The sequence below is a fragment of the Bubalus bubalis genome, chromosome 8, assembly GCF_019923935.1.
Source record: "Bubalus bubalis isolate 160015118507 breed Murrah chromosome 8, NDDB_SH_1, whole genome shotgun sequence".
Lineage (NCBI taxonomy): Eukaryota > Metazoa > Chordata > Mammalia > Artiodactyla > Bovidae > Bubalus > Bubalus bubalis.
Genome location: NC_059164.1, coordinates 27,537,407 through 27,556,476, shown reverse-complemented (window position 1 = coordinate 27,556,476; position 19,070 = coordinate 27,537,407). Strand labels below are relative to the sequence as shown.

General features: G+C 36.5%; 1 long non-coding RNA gene across 4 annotated transcripts in view; it reads right to left on the bottom strand.

The window, feature by feature from the left end:
- The window catches only part of LOC123334672, a 568,274-nt gene that overhangs the window by 541,874 nt on the left and 7,330 nt on the right, over nt 1–19,070 (bottom strand). For 2 of the 4 annotated variants that reach the window (XR_006641308.1, XR_006641306.1), the window contains exons 2-3: nt 16,284–16,435; nt 14,000–14,095 (exon numbers count right to left, since the gene is read on the bottom strand). The exons of 1 other annotated variant lie outside the window; for it this stretch is intronic. This is a non-coding gene — a long non-coding RNA (uncharacterized LOC123334672). The remainder of the gene's footprint in view (nt 1–13,999; nt 14,096–16,283; nt 16,436–19,070) is intronic. One more of the 4 variants, XR_006641309.1, reaches the window with a different exon arrangement.

The following is a 19,070-nucleotide window of genomic DNA, read 5'->3' as shown; positions in this document are numbered from 1 at the left end:
CCTACCCCCAGTCCCTCCCAGCATCAGACTCTTTTCCAATGAGTCAACTCTTCGCATGAGGTGGCCAAAGTACTGGAGTTTCAGCTTCAGCATCATTCCTTCCAAAGAAATCCCAGGGCTGATCTCCTTCAGAATGGACTGGTTGGATCTCCTTGCAGTCCAAGGGACTCTCAAGAGTCTTCTCCAACACCACAGTTCAAAAGCATCAATTCTTTGGAGCTCAGCCTTCTTCACAGTCCAACTCTCACATCTATACATGATCACAGGAGAAACCATAGCCTTGACTAGACGGACCTTTGTTGGCAAAGTAATGTCTCTGCTTTTGAATATGCTATCTAGGTTGGTCATAACTTTCCTTCCAAGGAGTAAGCATCTTTTAATTTCATGGCTGCAGTCACCATCTGCAGTGATTTTGGAGCCCAGAAAAATAAAGTCTTACACTGTTTCCACTGTTTCCCCATCTATTTCCCATGAAGTGATGGGACTGGATGCCATGATCTTCGTTTTCTGAATGTTGAGCTTTAAGCCAACTTTTTCACTCTCCACTTTCACTTTCACCAAGAGGCTTTTTAGTTCCTCTTCACAACAATAATCTTTAGGAAACTCTGAGCAGTTTGTAATATACAGCTTCCTGGCAGATACACAAAGTTTCAACCTCCTAGCAAAACCATCACCTAGAAAGAAAGTGAAACAATTTTAATCTCTCCTGCTGAAGCCTGGTTGATTTGGTAAGGAGAGGTAGGAAACATTCCAGGAGACAAAAACTTGCAAGGAGCATCAGAAAGAAAATTGTCATCCAGGTAATATACAAGTATAAGAACCTAACTTTTATCTGCCTAATTGGAGGGAGGTCAATAAAATTCCATTTTCCCCTAGTGCAGAAGACCTTTTGTAGCAAGCTTAAGTTTTTGCTAAGTGTGAGCAAAATAATTCACACTTAAAAAAAAAAAAAACCTGCTTCCCCCAAATTACACATATCTGTGCCATAGAAAATAGGAAGAGAAATAACTGGAGCCAGTAGAAATACCGCACAACAGCTCGATGCTTCACAGATGGCATCTGAGCAACTGCAGACATAAACAAAGCTCTCTGAAATGAGGATATGGGCTCGGGTTCAAGGAAGTGATCAGTAGGATACAGGTCTGTAAATTGTGTGGGCCAGCACAGACATGGGAAGTGAAGACCCAAGCCAGGCTGGTGACTGGAGGCGGGTGTGGGACCATGTGCTCCAAATATTCCAGTGAGTGAGGAGGTAACACCAGATTGTTTGGCTGTTTTGTTTGAATTCATTTCATCTTAAATGAGTCTTTTTGTTCAATTTACAAAGTCGACTTTCATGTGTCGCCCCTGTGTCTTGTTAGGGAGAAGAGTTCCCCAATTTGTTGTAACCAACCAAAATTGGGGCTGCTATCTTGATAGGCCCGCACGGATGGGGCGGAGCAGGCAGCAGCCCTTTTCACAAAAATGATTTCCTTGAACCAGCACAGCCTGCTTGTTTATATCCTGAACACACAGCATGATGAGAGAACAGGAAGGATCACCTATACTGACCCCACAACCTTTTACTGAGAAGCAGAGATTACCGCACAAAAAAAATGCACAGTCACTTGACCTAATTCTGAAGCAGTTTTATTTTTTAAAGTCCTTATAAACTAAATGTGAAATAGCACCTGACCTCAACAGAACTTTAACTCAATGCTTTTTTAATCTACAACACTGTGTTGAATCTAAAAATAAAAGGATAGAGGCACAGTTTGTCTTTTAACTAGATAAATACTGCTGATAAGAGAGTAAAAGAATTCCAAAATAATAGTAAGTAATTATTAAACGCTGCATCAGAGCATAAAGCCCCCAGGTACTTAATCCCATTAAATATCTACTTTATAACACTAAATGCAGGTGAAGCACATTACCGTTGCTGGATAAAATGAGATGAAATGTTAAGCTCTTCAGAGAATATAAAATAGTGGAGCCAGATTTTCTTATTTATAACTCAATGTGACTATTTCTATAGAATAAGAATCTGGCTTAAGTTGTGTAATCATTTAAAAGTTCCCAAAGTCTCCTTCCTGGCTCTCTTCTCACGTCTCAAATGTCAAAAACACATTTTCTGACACAGTCAAGATGCATGCCAGCTCCCTGTCAATGAGAAGTTAGAATGAGAACTTTGACACAATGACCATCAACAACTCTCCTTGAACTGCCACTGTTTGGAACCTGCTTCTCTCTCTGGTGATGAAACATCTTCTTGGTCCAGTGCCTCTACTCTCATTTCCACATTATTTTCAAGCAACAGTTTCTTTTTGGGACTTTTCAAGATTCCAAACACCCCATCCTATCATTCTCTGCTGCTGCTGCTGCTAAGTCGCATCAGTCGTGTCCGACTCTGTGCGACCCCATGGACGGCAGCCCACCAGGCTCCCCTGTCCCTGGGACTCTCCAGGCAAAAACACTGGAGCGGGTTGCCATTTCCTTCTCCAATGCATGAAAGTGAAAAGTGAAAGTGAAGTCACTCAGTCATGTCGGACTCTGAGCGACCCCATGGACCGCAGCCCACCAGGCTCCTCCGTCCATGGGATTTTCCAGGCAAGAGTACTGGAGTGGGGTGCCATTGCCTTCTCCATTTTCTCTGCTTAAGTCTGAATAAATGAAACACTGTCTCCCACACTGAAGACACTAAACATATTTCTTGAATGAATAAATGAATGCAATCCCTCATACTATAATTCCTTTGTGGGAATTTACAACACCCAAGAGCTAATCAAGGACCCAGAGAAGTCCTGTTGTAAAAGAAACCTGTTTACTTTCTCTTTTAACCTAGGATTTTTTTTTAAGTTTTCAGAAAATTTGTAGATTTGTCACCAGTTAGTATAAATCCCCACTTAAAATGACAAAAGAAACCATTGTGTTTTTTTTGTTGTTGTTGTTCCTTTGCTAATGTTATACACAATATTGTTCTGAAAAATAATTCAGAAAAGCTTACAAAAACACATATTCTCCAACATGAATAGCTGTTCAAAGGTGAAGCTGAGAGATCAAAATTCTAAGTGCCAAGGACTCATCTCATGCTTATAAAAAGATGTAGCATGTCCTAGTCATTTGTGATTTCTAAAAGTGCTACTCTATCTTTTATTTTTTTTTAATACCAGTTTTGGAAATCCTAGTGGAACAGCATCTCACTCTATAAAACAGAATCAGGGCTTAAACTTGGCCAGAAGCATGAAGCAGAATTCTAGACATGGAAGAAGTAAATACATAAAATTAGTTGCTCAGTCGTGTCTGACTTTTTGTGACCCCATGGACCACAGCCCGTCAGGAGCCTCTGTCCATGAAATTTTCCAGGCAAGAATACCAGAGTGGGTTGCCATTTTCTTCTCCAGAGGATCTTCCCGACTCAGGGATTGAACCCAGGTCTCCAGCATTCCAGGCAGACTCTACCATCTGAGCCACCAGGGAAGCCCAAAGGGTAATAATGACAAATACCAATTATGAAGTCCATACAGCTTACAAAACATCTCCTATATATTACCTCAAATTGTCCTCCAGAAGTCCTCTGCAAGATAGAAGAAAACTGACATTCGTTCATCTGATGAGCACCTATATTCTAGATGGAGTGCTTGCATCTGTACATCCATGATATCATGTACTTGCTTAACTACTGACAAGTCCATATGATATTTTAATTAAAAGTATAATCATTGGAGGTTTGGAGAACAATGGTGACCATTTCCGAATCTCCTCCTCACTCTTCCAAAACAATAAAATCAACAAGAATAAGAATTACCCACACACAAGATCTATGGCTTCAGTATTAGATAGACAAGACTCCAAGCAAATTATCCATAAACAGAATAAATAAAAAAGCATTCTAACAGAGCTCCCACCACTCGTCCACTCCTGCTAGCAGCCTGTGGATACAAAGAGCAATGGAGGAGAAACTGAAAAGGCTCTCTGAAAAAACAGAGGAGATATAGGTGAAATACAAGCAAAATAGTCCCACAAAAAGAAAGTAAAACAATAAATGCAAAAGTGAGGTAAGCAGGTCTGAACTTGGTAGTTCGTAGCTCTGGCAATGGGAAAGGTGGTTGGAAATGAGGGAGACCAGAAGAGGTGAAACTGTGATGCAGTAACATTTCTGATATTCTTTAGGTAGAAGATAAGGATGATACTAAAGGATGGAGACTTTGGGCTTGTTGAACTGAATTACATAGTTTGCACCATGAGGCCATCCAAATGCGGATGTAGTTTTACCTCTGGCCCCAGTCTGGAGATACAGAACATTCTGACCCTGGGCCCTTTTCAATCACCAGAGGTGTTAAGCGGAGAACATTAATACCCTGGTTAGAAAGCTGACAGTACTGAACAAGCTGAGCAAAGTCAATGATGAGTAATATTCTGCAGGGTTTACTGAGGGAAGGGAAAAAACTTCCACACTAATGGTATTAATCAACATTTAAGAGCTTAGAGCAATTCCAGTAGTATAAAGAATCTTCTGCAGATGGAAACAGCATCATTGAAACAAACAAACAAAAATACGACCAGGCACACAGAGCATAAGATAAGCAAGTTGGGAACACACAGAAAAAGTTCATAAATACCTGTGAAAGACCCAAATTAAACAATTACTTTATCCATACTTTTTCTTACATTCATTTTCACCAGTTACTGAATGAAATTACACGTTTCCTCTGTAAGTTTGTACATAGTAATATTTAGGTTAACTGAATAGAAATCTGTATCATTTACATTATAATGACAAATCATCATTCTGAACAATTAAGCACATCAACTTCATAAGTTCTGGATTAGAGAACACTTCCAAGTATTTATGTTCAGATGTCTGGGGCTGTGTGACTTCTACCTTATTACTATAATTATATTTTGGAGCCCAAGGTCAGCAAAATCAGTTAAGTTACATCCTTTAAAAATATAACTTAGCCACATTTATTTGGTTCCATGTGATACATGTGATGCCTTGATTTGTTAAGAATTTTAACTGAAATGGAGAGCAGCTAGTTTTGCATAAAAATGAGTAATAACAGTGAACACATTCATTTCCAGGTATTTGTTATGTATCCAATTACAGACATCTATATGAGGTCCATAAGATAAAGATATTCCTTTGTTTTCATCCAATAAAGTTTCATGCCAGGGAATGAATGAAGGGTTTATTTCTAGGAGACTGTTTTTGCCATTGAAAGCTCTGTCTTCTTCAGGCATTTGCTGAATGATGCATTAGCAGGAGCTACAAGGATCACATTGTTTCACACCAAATAGCCTCTACACTTTGATTCATATATCACACATGTTCTGTTTCTTACATTTCTGTTTTCACACCCACTACCTAAGTGCAAAGGGATTTGAAGACAAGTACCACAGTTTTCTAACTTTCAGCTGCTTTAGTTGTATTGATGGAGGAAGTTAGGGAACATGTAGAAAATAGAATCAAAATTAAGGAGATCATATTTCTGTTTTATGCCCTGTGATATAACAAAGTTCACTAAGTAACAATTACTCAAAACATTCATTTTAGATCATTTAGCTTCACTGAAAATCCCTTAAATTGGCAAGTAAAATTTTAAAAGATTATTTATTATAGAGAAAGAAAGCCAGTGGTGTGAATTCAAATAATGTGAGGAGGCTATCAATAATAACAGATGGTTGTTATATAAGAGAAATTGACATGTAACTCTCCTTATCTTCTGTGAAATTCAGAACAAGAAACCGAGTTTAAATGGCTTCAGGAAAGTTTGCTTCTTATAGATACTGAGAATGGTCACATACTATTCGCAATGGTGTTTCAAAATATACATTCTATTAATGAGTCCTGGAATTTTGGGTACTCACACTGCATGGCAATTCCAGTATTCTTAAAAATTAATAAAACAGATATCCTTAGGGAGTCCTGTCTGATACTATTAACGCACATTTTATAAACTGATTTAAGTAAGTTCCTAATCCACCAAATAGGTTAGTGAACAGATGTTCAACTCTCTGACTAAGGTTGTATTCTAAAATAATAGAATACATTTTACAATGGAAGGGACCCTAATGAAAGCATTTAACTAAGCCTTTACATTTTACAGAGGAGGAAAGTAAGGCCAGAAAATATAAGACTTTTTCAAAGACCACACAGCAATAATATCCAAATCTATATGGCTCAGGAATCCTTATTTCTAAGTCAATGATTTTGCCACTTTATCTGAAACTCTACACATGGATTATATGGACATGTTAGTCCATATAGATCTGCTAGTCCTCAGATCTACCTGTAAGGCAAGTTTCCTAACCTCCAGAATGCTTGGAACAAGACTTAAGTACTTGCTCTCCCACCACTGCACATAGTTTCTACATAACTTCTTAATGACCACTCTGCAGCATGTTGAGCAAAGCAATAAAAGCAGTACTGTATCAAAGTTAGCAAAATAAGAATGAGGAGAAGCAAACAAAAAAATCAAGTGTATGAAGAAAGAAGTGAGACAGTGATTGTTGCTGACCAGAGAGCACCATGCCTAACACACAGGAAACACTTAATATTTTAAATAAATTAAGAGAGCTATAGAAGTATCCATAAGGATAAATGTGGGTCCTTGTCATCCTCCTTCTATCCTTCTATCCTATTTTACATTTCTTCCTCAGGGACAGTTTGTCATCCACTGAACATTTATTTGCCTACCATGGAGATGTTCTTTTCTCCAGAAGGTTCTGTTTCCATTTCCCCTCCTTAGAAGAAATACTCATGGAAAATAGCTTAGCACTATTATTACTATTTAACTGCATTCTACTTTTCAACTTTATCAAAGGCCTAAAGAACCTATTAGAAGCACTGTCTGGTAGACCCTAAGACTGTTAAGCTGTCTAATGAAAAATAATGTCTTGAAGTCATACTTACTGTAATGTATAAAAACATTTACACACACACATATTCAGTTAAGCAAAGTAGGAGGAGAATAATTATAATATTGTTTAGCACATAATGCCACTTAACATATTTAAGGACATATTAACATAAAACAAAAATTCTAATTTTTCCAAGCAAGAATTTAATTAAAATAGAAATTTGGTCCTCAAAAGTCACTGGCAGTGTACACTAGGGATTTTGAAGGCTGGAACATATATCCTGTAAAGAAAATGAAAATAGACACAGAAACTCTTCATTTTGTCCAAGATTAAAGTCAAAACCCCACTGTTATGATTCATGAAGTCCTTATAGCTTTTTCTAGAATTTACTGGTATAGATACCCCTGGTGCTCTCTTCAAGTAATCACTGAGCACTAAGCCACCTGAAAAAGGAGGAAGACAATCACTCTTAAAACGTAAATGAGCTGGTTGTAAGTGGAAGCCAACTGAGAGCTCCAAAAGAGGGACATCAGTGAGGCTTCGTCAAGAAGGTAACTCCATCAGTGTGCACATGCCTAAGGTAATCGGATTCAAATCAGCTACACTGACGGCACCTTTCTTCAGCCTCCGGTATATTATTAAAATGAAATTTTGAAATTGACTTTTAACGCTGTTCAGAAAAACAGAGCACAGTGCAGTGTTCTTTGGCACTTCCTCCCCACAAACACGCACAGGGTTCAGCCTCTGCATTTGCCCAACACCAAGAGACAAACCTAGACATCAGCAACTACCTATAAAGAAAGAGTCTTCAACGTTAGGTCTTCTGGGATAACCTGTGTCATCAGAGAGAATTAATATACCAATATCTCTGTTTTCTCCTGTGAAAAGTGACTGAAGGATCTAAGCAAACCTTAAGTCATCTAGCCTCTTTAGATTTATTCATTTTAATTAAAGAGAGATTTATTGGCTTCTGAGTCATTTGTATTAATACATATATATATTTATGTTTAATCAAAAAGGCACATAGGTACAAAAAATTCATTCCTGTCACTTGAAATACCTAAAACCATTTGGTTAGAGCCATAAATTTATTTTATATGGGTCTCTATTCAAAATTAGTATTTGATGAAGAATTATAAAGAGACATATCTAGTCTGAAAGGTAACTCTGTGCCATGGTCTTTCCATATTTCATCTGTCACCATCATTTTTTTCTTGTCATAAAATACTTTTATTGCTTTGAAAAAATGGTTCAGTTCTCATTGGAAAAAAAAAAATAGTCCAACCTAAAATAGAGATTCGCTATATTAGAAGCTTGTGTAATTCATTTGGTCCATGTAATTTCCAACATATCCACAAACCAGCTGAACATCTGACAAACAGAATTACATTACCTAGGTTCTTTATCAAGGGGCTCCTAGTTGATTTTTTTTTTGCCTTTCTTTTAATTGGAGGATAACTGCTTTACAATATTGTGTTGGCTTCTGTCATATAATAACATGAACAGCTATATATACAGATATGTCCCCTCCCTCTTGAACCTTTCCACCCCCACCTCATGTTCCCAAACCATGTCACAAATAATCTGTTGTATAACAAGATACATAAAATCTTGCTAAATCCTAACTTTAAATCAAATATTTGCATTTGGCACACACGTCCTTGTAAATGAATGTTCAGTTCTAAGGAACATAATATAAATAGAATTCAGATACCTGAGGACATATGCTTATGAGGGAATCTGTGTAAATTCAGAGGACTTACAGCAATGCCTTAGAAACCACCTTAATGCAATCATTGGGATTAATATCATTTTGCTTCAGTAGCATACATGAGATTTTTAAAAAATCAGGCAGTGGAGAACAATGACTCGTTTAAAAGCTGTGTTCCAATGGCCCTCAGTTGTGTGGGAGCCAAGCCTGAAGACAGCTGACAAAATGAGAGCTGACAGAATCAAGAAAATGCAGTCTTATTTCCCTCCCTCTAGAATCTAGAATCTTATCTGGTTCCACATCCTCCAGTTTTGGTGTTTTTTTTTTTTTTTTCCTAGAAAAAGGACTCCACAGACAGTCTCTAAATGCAGGCAGAAAATTGTGACATTATCATATGATTTAATTAGATTTTCCCTTGATTTGAAGATACCTCACATAAACTCCATAATACTAAATATTTATATGTATATGCTCTTGAATTTTCTACTGCACTTGTTAGTATCAAGAAAATAACTCTTCGTTTTCATATTCACATGTAAGAAGTTAGCTTCAGCTACACAGACCTCACAGTCCCTCACAGCGGCAGACAGAGCTGAGGCACAAGCTGCACCTTTTAGAAAGAACAAGTACGTTCCAAATCCAAGATCTCAAAAGTCTTGCTTTAAAATACGTAATTACAAATTTACTTACATTGATCTTTTTCTCTACCTGCTTGGTCTGCTTCAGCGCATGACCTCAACAGAGAGGAAAACTAACTTTTTAATAAAACAATCTGGATTCCAGCAGATATATAAGAAACTAGTGAGGGGGTGTGACCTAAAGGCAATAGTGTGATATTTTGCCATTGATGAGCTCTCGCAAGCCACATCCAGTTCCATATGCCTACTTCTTCTTTACCCACTGTTATCACTTTAATGTTTTTAGGGAAATTGTATGGCATGGCTCCAAACACAGGTCAGTAGCCACCACCTCTATTGGGTCCTTTAACCCCTCTATCTTGCTTTCTAATCATTCTCTACCTACTCCCTCTTTATAAGAGTTCATTTATCTTTAAAATGAACATAGACAAAGAATTACTCAAGAAAGCACGTGAAAAGTGATGCTGATGTAATGTTGGCTACTATTGCAATTTTGAATGTGCCGTTATGGTTTCCTTTATTTTAGACATTTAACACACAAAGAAATTGTAAGTGTGGGAGGATGCAAGGGGGAAAAATGAACCCCAAAATAAGATATAGAGCAATTTACGCAAGACTGCATGCTAAAGTAAACAGAGTAACCAGATTCTGATGGAACACGTATCTAAATATGAAGTGCAAATAAAATAAACTGGGAGGATCAACACATGTTGGGAATAGTATAAAATGCAGCTTGAACTAATAAGGGTTTGGATCTATTTAGTTATGCCAAATTGAAATGTATCTACAAAGTGAACTCTGGTTTTCTAAAACTGTGGTTTAGATGCACTGAATGTTTAAGCAGATCTCACACTTTAATCACTTTAAATCATGCTTTTGTGGCTTAAGAGTACTGATGCTCTTGTGCATGTGCACGAAACATTGCAGCCAGGAGTTATATGTGTGTGTGTGTGTGTGTATATATATATATATATATATATATATATATACATTTACATTTTAAATCATTTTATAATTGGGGGGAATAAATTTTCTGTTATATTTTCCTATAATTTTCTACCATTTTTGTCATTAGTTTCTCTATCTAAATCATTCAAACTTCAGTGCCTTTGGTTTGTACAATTCATTGCCAATAAGGCATAGAAGCAAACCTGATTATTAGACCAAAGGTGTAGTCTGAAATCACCAAAATACTGTTTATAATATAATGTATCATCCTAAAAGTGATCCAGTTTGCTTTTATGCACCTCACAACCTGTACCACGCTCATCCTTCTGGAGGCAAGTGTTTGGGGCAGAAATTCCTTGTAACACACAGGTTATTTCCCATAACAATCACTTGTATTTTTGTTAAGAACATTAACATTTGTTTTACAGAACTTTTCTTTTACCAGCTCAATTTCAAGCTGAATATTTCTCTTTTAGAAGATGCTAAATTTCCTCAGAGAGACCCAGTGGTCACATAGGAGACTGTTCCTGCAGCCAGAATGATGTGTGGTGTGATTCTCTAACATGCCACGTCACTGCAACTCCACAAGCAACCAGCACTCACTGTTGTCCCTAGAAAACCACAGGTTTTGGAAGCACTGCCTTTGTGTCTGTGCCAGAATGAGTTCCTGTTGTTGGTTCCTGCCACAGATACTCATTCATGAGCCTTAACTTCACTCCTTGAACCTAAACTTCCTTGTAATGTGATGACTGTAAAGCAGAAAATTAAGAGTCTCCAAATGAAGGTTGGCTTGAGCTTACACACAAACATTTCTCCAGTTATCAGAGCTTGCTATTCACACTGGATAGCTTCACTTACCCCTAACATTTCACAAGCATTTGCTGAAAGGTTGATAAATTGAAAAGATAGCATCTTCTTCTCTGCGTACGCCTTCACCAGCCTCCCCAAAATTGCCATGCTATATTATATAATACTTCCTTAGCCAGATTCCAAGAATTCTATAGGCTGTAATCTAATCCTAGGAAAACCAGAGGATATTAAATGATCTAAACTGTCTTAGGCAGAAATCTCTGATTTGGCTGCTCTTTGAAGTTTGTATCTGAAACTTTTTGATGTCTTAATATTGTTTTAGAAATTAGGGGGGGAGTTGACTTTGTAAATCATTTTAGGATTGCAAAAATGACATTATGATGATGAATGGCACAAGGCTTTAAAAAAAGTTTCTCTGAATATTAAATTAATCACAAACCAAGGCTGTCTAACATTAGCTCCTGATAACTCCGAGATCCTGTAGCATTCCAGATGCTCTATGAAACAGAAATATTCTGTCTTTATTATGAGCACCTTTCCACATCTGCAATTCCGTTATACAATAAAGTCTTGTTCTTTTGTTGCAAGATTGCCCTGGTTCATTTTTTTATTATTAATTTAAACCATGTGGGTAAAGGGTAATCCAGTAAGCCATAGGATTTCAGATCAGAGCTTTCATACAATCACATGTAACATCAAACATCTGGATATTTAGATGAATAGGGATGGGGGTAAGTTAACAAGACCTAAAGCACTATCTGAGTGAATAGTTTTTAATTGTATATCATATTATTCACTTTGAATATAATACTTTCTTAACATACCTTCTTTAAACAATGGCCAGGTAAGAATAGAAATAAAAATTCATAACCCAACTGTATCAGTCATATGTTAAGGCATAATAACCAAATAGTTTTTAGTAAAACAGACCTTAAAGTTATTGCTATAAATTGCTTGAGTAACCTAAAATCACTTTTATTATGTATAAAAACAAGCTTAACAATCCATTTAAAGAGAACATGATCTAAAAGTTTTCCAGAAGCACTAAGTCACAATGTTGTCTATTTAACATAAAACCTGTCCAGTAACATTTTACCTCTAAGGCATACTGCTCAATTATACTCAACAATTAATATTAGCTTTCCTCTGTTTTTCTTTTTTTGCCAGTCCCTACCCTTTTCTAACCCTACTCATTAAACTTTGGGGGGGAATGGTCATAATTGTATACAGTTGGGAAAAAAATCTGTTGGCTTGTCTCAAATTTTTACATTTTTCCAAGGTACCTAAAACTTGCAAACAATAAATAAGGGAAATGCTTAAGAAGCTTGCCAATAAACGATGCTCTCTTGAGTTTTAGAAATCTGTTTAAAGCGGAAAATATACCCAGAAATTTAAGCAAAACTGATCAGTCTTACTAAATATATTAGATTAATATTATTTAGTGCTAAACTGATATTCAGAAGAGTAAAAGATTTTATTCAATACCAAGAGGGGAGACATAATGGGTCCATCCAAAAATTGTTGGAAGTTGACCCCTCAAATCATAATGTGTCCACTCCAGTCCAAATCAATTTATTTCTCAGGCAGATACCACAGCAGCTAGTCTTGAAGTTTTGCCTGAGTGGATGTTATTTGCATTCTGCAATCCAGATGCTGTGTATTTTACTGCAGATGCCAGGTGTGGACATTCAAAAGTAAAAACATAAAGATCAAAGAAACAAAGGCTGATCCTATTGAAATATTTAGCCACAAGTTATTCACATGACTAGAGACTTTTTGTTTCATGAGGTGTTTACATCCTTTGTGGTTAAAGCTATTTATTACCTTTGAAAACAGTTCACCTTCCTTTTTGGAATACTACAGAGTGTGACATGGCCTTAATGTGTGTTAAGGGAACATCCATGTTTTGCAATGGGAATCAATACCACAATTACTGCAAAAATAAATTCAGTCATTTGAAAATATACAAACAGGCTGGGTTAAAATTTCTCATATTCTGACAACATACACATAGTCCCCAAAAGAGAAAGGAATAAAAATTTGTCTCACAAAATAAAAACTTTACTATAGAGTCCCACAGAGAAATGCTGAACATGCTCTGGAGGGTGATGAAAGAATTTCTGGGAAATACACTCTTTAACATTTTAAGAATTAAATCATTTTCAGGTTCATCAAATTTATCTGCAACTGCAAACACATTTGTCTCCTTTTCTTTTGGGTCTTTTTTGACCAACAGATCACTGCAATAATAAGTTTCAAGCTTTGTCCATCCTTACTATTCAGAAACTATTCATTATTTCCTGTTTCTTATCCTAATTATCATAGATATTTATAAATTATTTTAGTAAAGAGAGGGCACACATGATCCCATTGAACATTTGATTTTCACACAATTGCCATAACATCCCACAAGCCTGAGAAACAATTTGGAGATCAAGTATTCCGATTGTCTAATGCTGCATATCAATCAGCTCAAAAATGTAATGGCCTAAAATACTTTTTTATTTGACACTATTTGTGGCTTCCCAGATGGCACTAGTGGTAAAAAAGAGACAAGGGATCAATCCCTGAATGAGGAAGATCCCTTGGAGGAGGGCATGGCAACCCATTCCAGTGTTCTTGCCTGGAGAATCCCATAGACAGAGGAGCCCGGTGGGCTACAGTGCATAGGGTCACGCAGAGTCAGACAAAACTGAGCGACTGAACACACATACATATACATAAATAAACACACACACACACACACACACACACTGGATTACGGTCAGAGCATCTGAAGACTTCTTCACCCATGTTTCTGATGCCTGTGTTAATGCAGCTGGAACAAATATTCACTGTGCTCTCCATGTGGTCACCTAGGCTTCTAAGTAAGGCTCACAACACAATTAGTCTTCTTTTTACATGGAAGCTGGCTGCCCTCACAATGAACATTCCAAGAAATTATCATTGGAAACAGCCAGTTACTTAAAAGCTAGGCTTGGAAACAGACACAAGATCACACTGTCATATTCCATTAATCAAAGAAGTCACAGAGGTGGGGAAAAGATCTTACCTCTCAATAGGAGAAAAGTCAAATAACCTGTGAGCTCCTGGCTGGAAATAAATCCTTAATCTTGAACTTTTTTTTTTTTAATTACTTTCCAAATTTCTAAAAGAAGAAAAGTAAAAAAGCAGTGAAATTCAATATGCTTAATCATGTTCATGGGCTTTCCTGTGGCTCAGCCAGTAAAGAATCTGCCTGCAATGCAGGAGACCTGGGTTCAATCCCTGGGTTGGGAAGATCCCCTGGAGAAGGGAAAGGCTACCCACTCCAGTATTCTGGCCTGGAGAATTCCACGGACTGTGTAGTCTATGGGGTAGCAAAAAGTCGGACACAACTGAGTGACTTTCACTCACTCACCCACCCAATCATGTTCATAGGAATAAATTTATTTTCCATTAGAAATTCAAATTTTAATTGAATTTAATTAGAGTACATAATGTTGACTAGTGTTCATTTTTTTATGGTAGCCTCTAGTATGAAAATCTGATGGTGGTTATTTATGGATCATGAATTCAACTCAGTCCAGATGAAGTGGCAAAGATATCTAGATCAAGCCCAGGTCTCCCACACTGCAGGTGGATTCTTTACCAGCTGAGCCACCAAGGAAGCCCAAGAATACTGAAGTGGGTAACCTCTTCCTTCTCCAGTAGATCTTCCCAACCAAGGAATCAAACCAGGATCTCCTGCATTGCAGGCAGATTCTTTACAAACTGAGCTACCAGGGAAGACCCTAGAGTACATAATGGTGACCAGTGGTCCTTATTTATGTTAGCCGCTAGTATGAAAATCTGATGGATGGTTTTATTTATGGATCATAACTTCATCTTGGTCCAGATGAGTTGGCAATGATACCAAGGTTCAAGACTATGTCTTGAACATAGTCAAGAAAATGTCAGTCTTTCCACAGTACTTAAAATTATTCTTTAAAGTAATATTCTGTGATAGCAAGAAAAAAATGCTCCTTTCAAATGACTTTATAATGACAGCAACAATTTTCATATACTTCCATGGGAGAATTTTTCTTTCCATAAGTATTTTTTAATGACTGTTTAAACAATACTCAATATTCACACAGAATTTAGACCACACTATAATGGTTTGATTCACTTCATTAATAAGTCTGTGGGAAAATCAGTGGCCCCTTAATTTGGGATTAAAAGGTTTCTTCCTCTGGCCTTTAATTTAAATTCCCAGAGAGAAACATAGGATATGAGTCTTTAAAGTTACATACGTGAATGAAGACTATCTCAAATGTAGCATTAACAGTGCTGTTTTATGCTGAATAAAATCTATGTCCCAGTCCATAAGGGTAATAGTATGAGGAATGTTTGCGATAAATAGGAGATCTGTTAGCTCACCACTGGGAAAGAGGATAAAGTGCGTAAATGCATACGATAAACTACCGCGTGGCAACAGGAAAATTCTGAACAGATATAAAAAGAGTAACATTGATCTTTTTAAAAATGCTCAATAGAAAAAAAAAAAAACAAGAAACTAAATTAGATTTATATAACAATATAACTTATGTAAACAAACAAACCACACAACAATATAGTTTTTACAAGAATAATTACAAACAAAAGGATACACCTCAAACATGCTCTAAGGCTGCCCATAAAGGTGAAGACACGTGAGGGAATTGCAGATAAAATGGAATAATTTTCATAAATAAACAGAGAAACTTTGCACAGACCAATGTCAATGATTTGTCATAAACTGACTGGTTATGTTTGACTTGGCTCTCTTCATGAAATAAAATGTAATCCAATTACTGTCAATTATAAACTTAAACACAACTAGATTTTACAGATTTCACTCTAGAGATTGATATAGACAACTAGCTATTGATTAAATGTCATGTTGGGCAAATAAAACTATTAGATCATTGTACATAAAACTAGCTGTGTTAGAGTAATTGTTTCTAATAGGGAATCAAAAGCACCTGCTAGTCTTCCATGATTTATTCACCTCTCTAGCTCAAGTTAATGGATGCTTTAAAACATATTTTAAATGTAGACCTAAGTCCAAATGACCACTTGAAATCATATTATATGATTATATGAAATCAATAAGAAATCATATTAACTTAGAAAAGATGGTGGGTAGGAAGCACAAGAAATCTGTCTCCTTATCTAGGCAACAATTGCACCAGTAGAATCTGTCTGACATAACTATTCTGAAACTCCAGAGTCTAGTGAAGGTTTGTAACTCCTAGGAGAAGGGCTGGAGGGTAAATTGTAGTTAATTTGGATTGGTTTCAGCTCTTAGCATAATAGCAGCTACCCACACTTACCCAATCCTACTCCTGAGCTCCATAGCCGACAGCCATGCAGACTTTCCAGAAGCAGCTTGGACACAGTTCGCAGGAACCACAGTGGGTAAAAAAGGACCTTTTCCTGCAAATATTGGGGATCTGTGCTCTGATCACTGATTACTGCTTCTAATCTAAGAGATGCAAAGAGGTGGGTGGTCATTTTTGCAGTGTTTCTGCCCATTATTGCATACCCCGGACCTACAAAACTCTTAGAAGAAAACACAAGGCAAGCTTCATGGCATTGGATTAGGCAATGATTTTTTGGATTTGACACCAAAGGCACAGAGAGCAAAAGAGAAAATGGACCAACTGGACTTCGTGAAAATTTTAAAATAGTGCACTTCAAAAGAAACTATCAGCAGCTTAAAAATGAAATTCACAGAATAGGATAAAATATTTGAAAATTACATATCTGATAATTTATTAACACCCAGAGTATATACAGAGAACTCCTAAAACTCAAAGCACAAACAAAAAAGTCAATTTGAAAATAGACAAAGGAGTTCAACAGACATGTCACTAAAGATATACAAATGGTGAATAAGCACATTTAAGATACTGAACATCACTAATCATTAGGAAAATACAAATCAAAACTACAATGAGATATCACCTCATATGTGTTAGGATGGCTACTATCATAAATACTGAAGATAACAAGTATTGTTAAGGATGTCAAAAAATTGGAATCCCTATACACAGCTGGTGGGAATAGAAAATAGAATAGCTGCATAAAACCATATGGTGGTTCTTCAAAAAACAAAAATTGAATTACCCTTTGATTCAGCAATTCCACTTCTGTGCATGTACTCAAAAGAATTGAAAGCAAGAAATTGAGGAGATAGCCATACATGCATGTTCATAGCAGCATTATGCACAATAGCTTAAACATGGAAACAACCCAAGTATTCATTGGTAGGCCAATGAGTAAATAAAATGTGGTATATACATACAATGGAATATTATTCAGCCTTCCTATATGGGAAGAAAATTATTATATATGCTAAAATATGGGTGGACCTTGAGAACATCAAGTGAAGTGAAATGAACCAGTCACAAAAGACAAATGCTATACAGTTCCACTTACATGAAGTACTTTGAGTAGTCAAAATCATAGAGACACAAAGTACAATAGTAGTTACCATGAGCTTGTTGGTGGAATGGAATAAAGGATTATTGTTTAACAGGTATAGAGCTTTAGTTCTGCAAGATGCAAAGACTTCTGGAGGTATTGGTGATGGGTGCACAGAAATGGGAACATACCACGAGACTGTATATTTTAAGTGGTTAAGATGGTAATTTTTATGTTATGTGCATTGCATCACAATAAAAAAAATTGAGGAAAGAAAGGGGGAAAGGGGAAAGAAAAGCTCATGGAAGTCCCAGATCTATTACAATTCTAAAATACAGCTAATAGCATATTTCCAATGCCTTGATAAAAGTGAGACCAGTTGACTGAGAGTGATTTTCCATGACCATTGGCTCTGCCTTCTGGCTTGTGTTTAGAGCTGAAGAACTTTCTGTCTGATTCAAGTCTACGGAAGGCTGAAGATCCAGAGAACTCTTTTCATTACAAGATGACTCTGTTTCTTAAATTCAAGTTAGTACAGTATCTTTAAACGTCTAGTGGGTTTCTTGCTTATCAAATTATAATCCATATCACACTGTATATGAATGAATTAGAGTTGAATTACCAAGGAAAGGAAAACCTTATTCATGATCTAACTAGACAAGTATGAGAGTATTTGAAAACTGAAACTGAATAATTCAATCACTAACAATGCTTTTATACAGTTTTCTAAATGCAGAAAATTTTAAATCGTTTTGACAGTATTATGTAAATTGGCTGCATATCTATAAGAAAATTTGAAGAACATTTTGTTGATAGTGATAAACTTAGAGATAATTTTCAATTTTGTAATACTCTTTTGAATTCAATATTGAAAATACTGAGTTAACACAATTAGTGAACTTAGACATGGGTTTGAAACCCATGTGTGTTCATATCAACTTCTCTAAAACAGATGAGTTTCACAAATGTGAATGTTAAAGGAAAATGATTTGGGGTTCTCAAGCTTTTTTGAAAACATAAGTATATCTGGAACAATTTGGTTATATGAATTCTTTTTCAACTGTAGATTTTATGAAAGTTAGATATGGATCAAATTCATTCCATGAAAATTTAGTACCCAAATTGAGATGTCCTGTAAGTGCAAAATATACATTAGATTTTGAATACTTAGCACTAAATATAAAAGTTCATTAATTTTTATATTAACTGTTAAAATGGTAATATTTTGATATATCACATTCAATACATTAAACTAATTTCACCTTTCTTTATATATGTGGCTAGGTGTCATTTATCAGCTTAATGCTTCTGAGCTCCAAATTCACTCTCAGTACTTGCTCTGTGATACTGGACTGGACCTTTAGAGCATTTTGTCTTTCCTGTCCACATACTTTTAAGTTGAGGGTGTTGGACACTGCAGGAAACTCTGCGTCTTGATTCTGACTGCTGAGATTTTGGTTTTCATCTTGCTCTCGCTGAACAGTAAGGGGCTACAGGAGACCCAGGCTCCATCCCTGGGTTGGCAACATCCTCTGGAGAAGGAAATGGCAACCCACTCCAGTATTCTTGCCTGGAGAACTCATGGACAGAAGAGCCTGGAGGGCTAAAGTCCATGAACAGTCATCAGCAATGTGGATGTTTGAGGACATCTGGTGGCACTCTGTTCTAGCCAGATATTCAGAGCACAGTCCCTG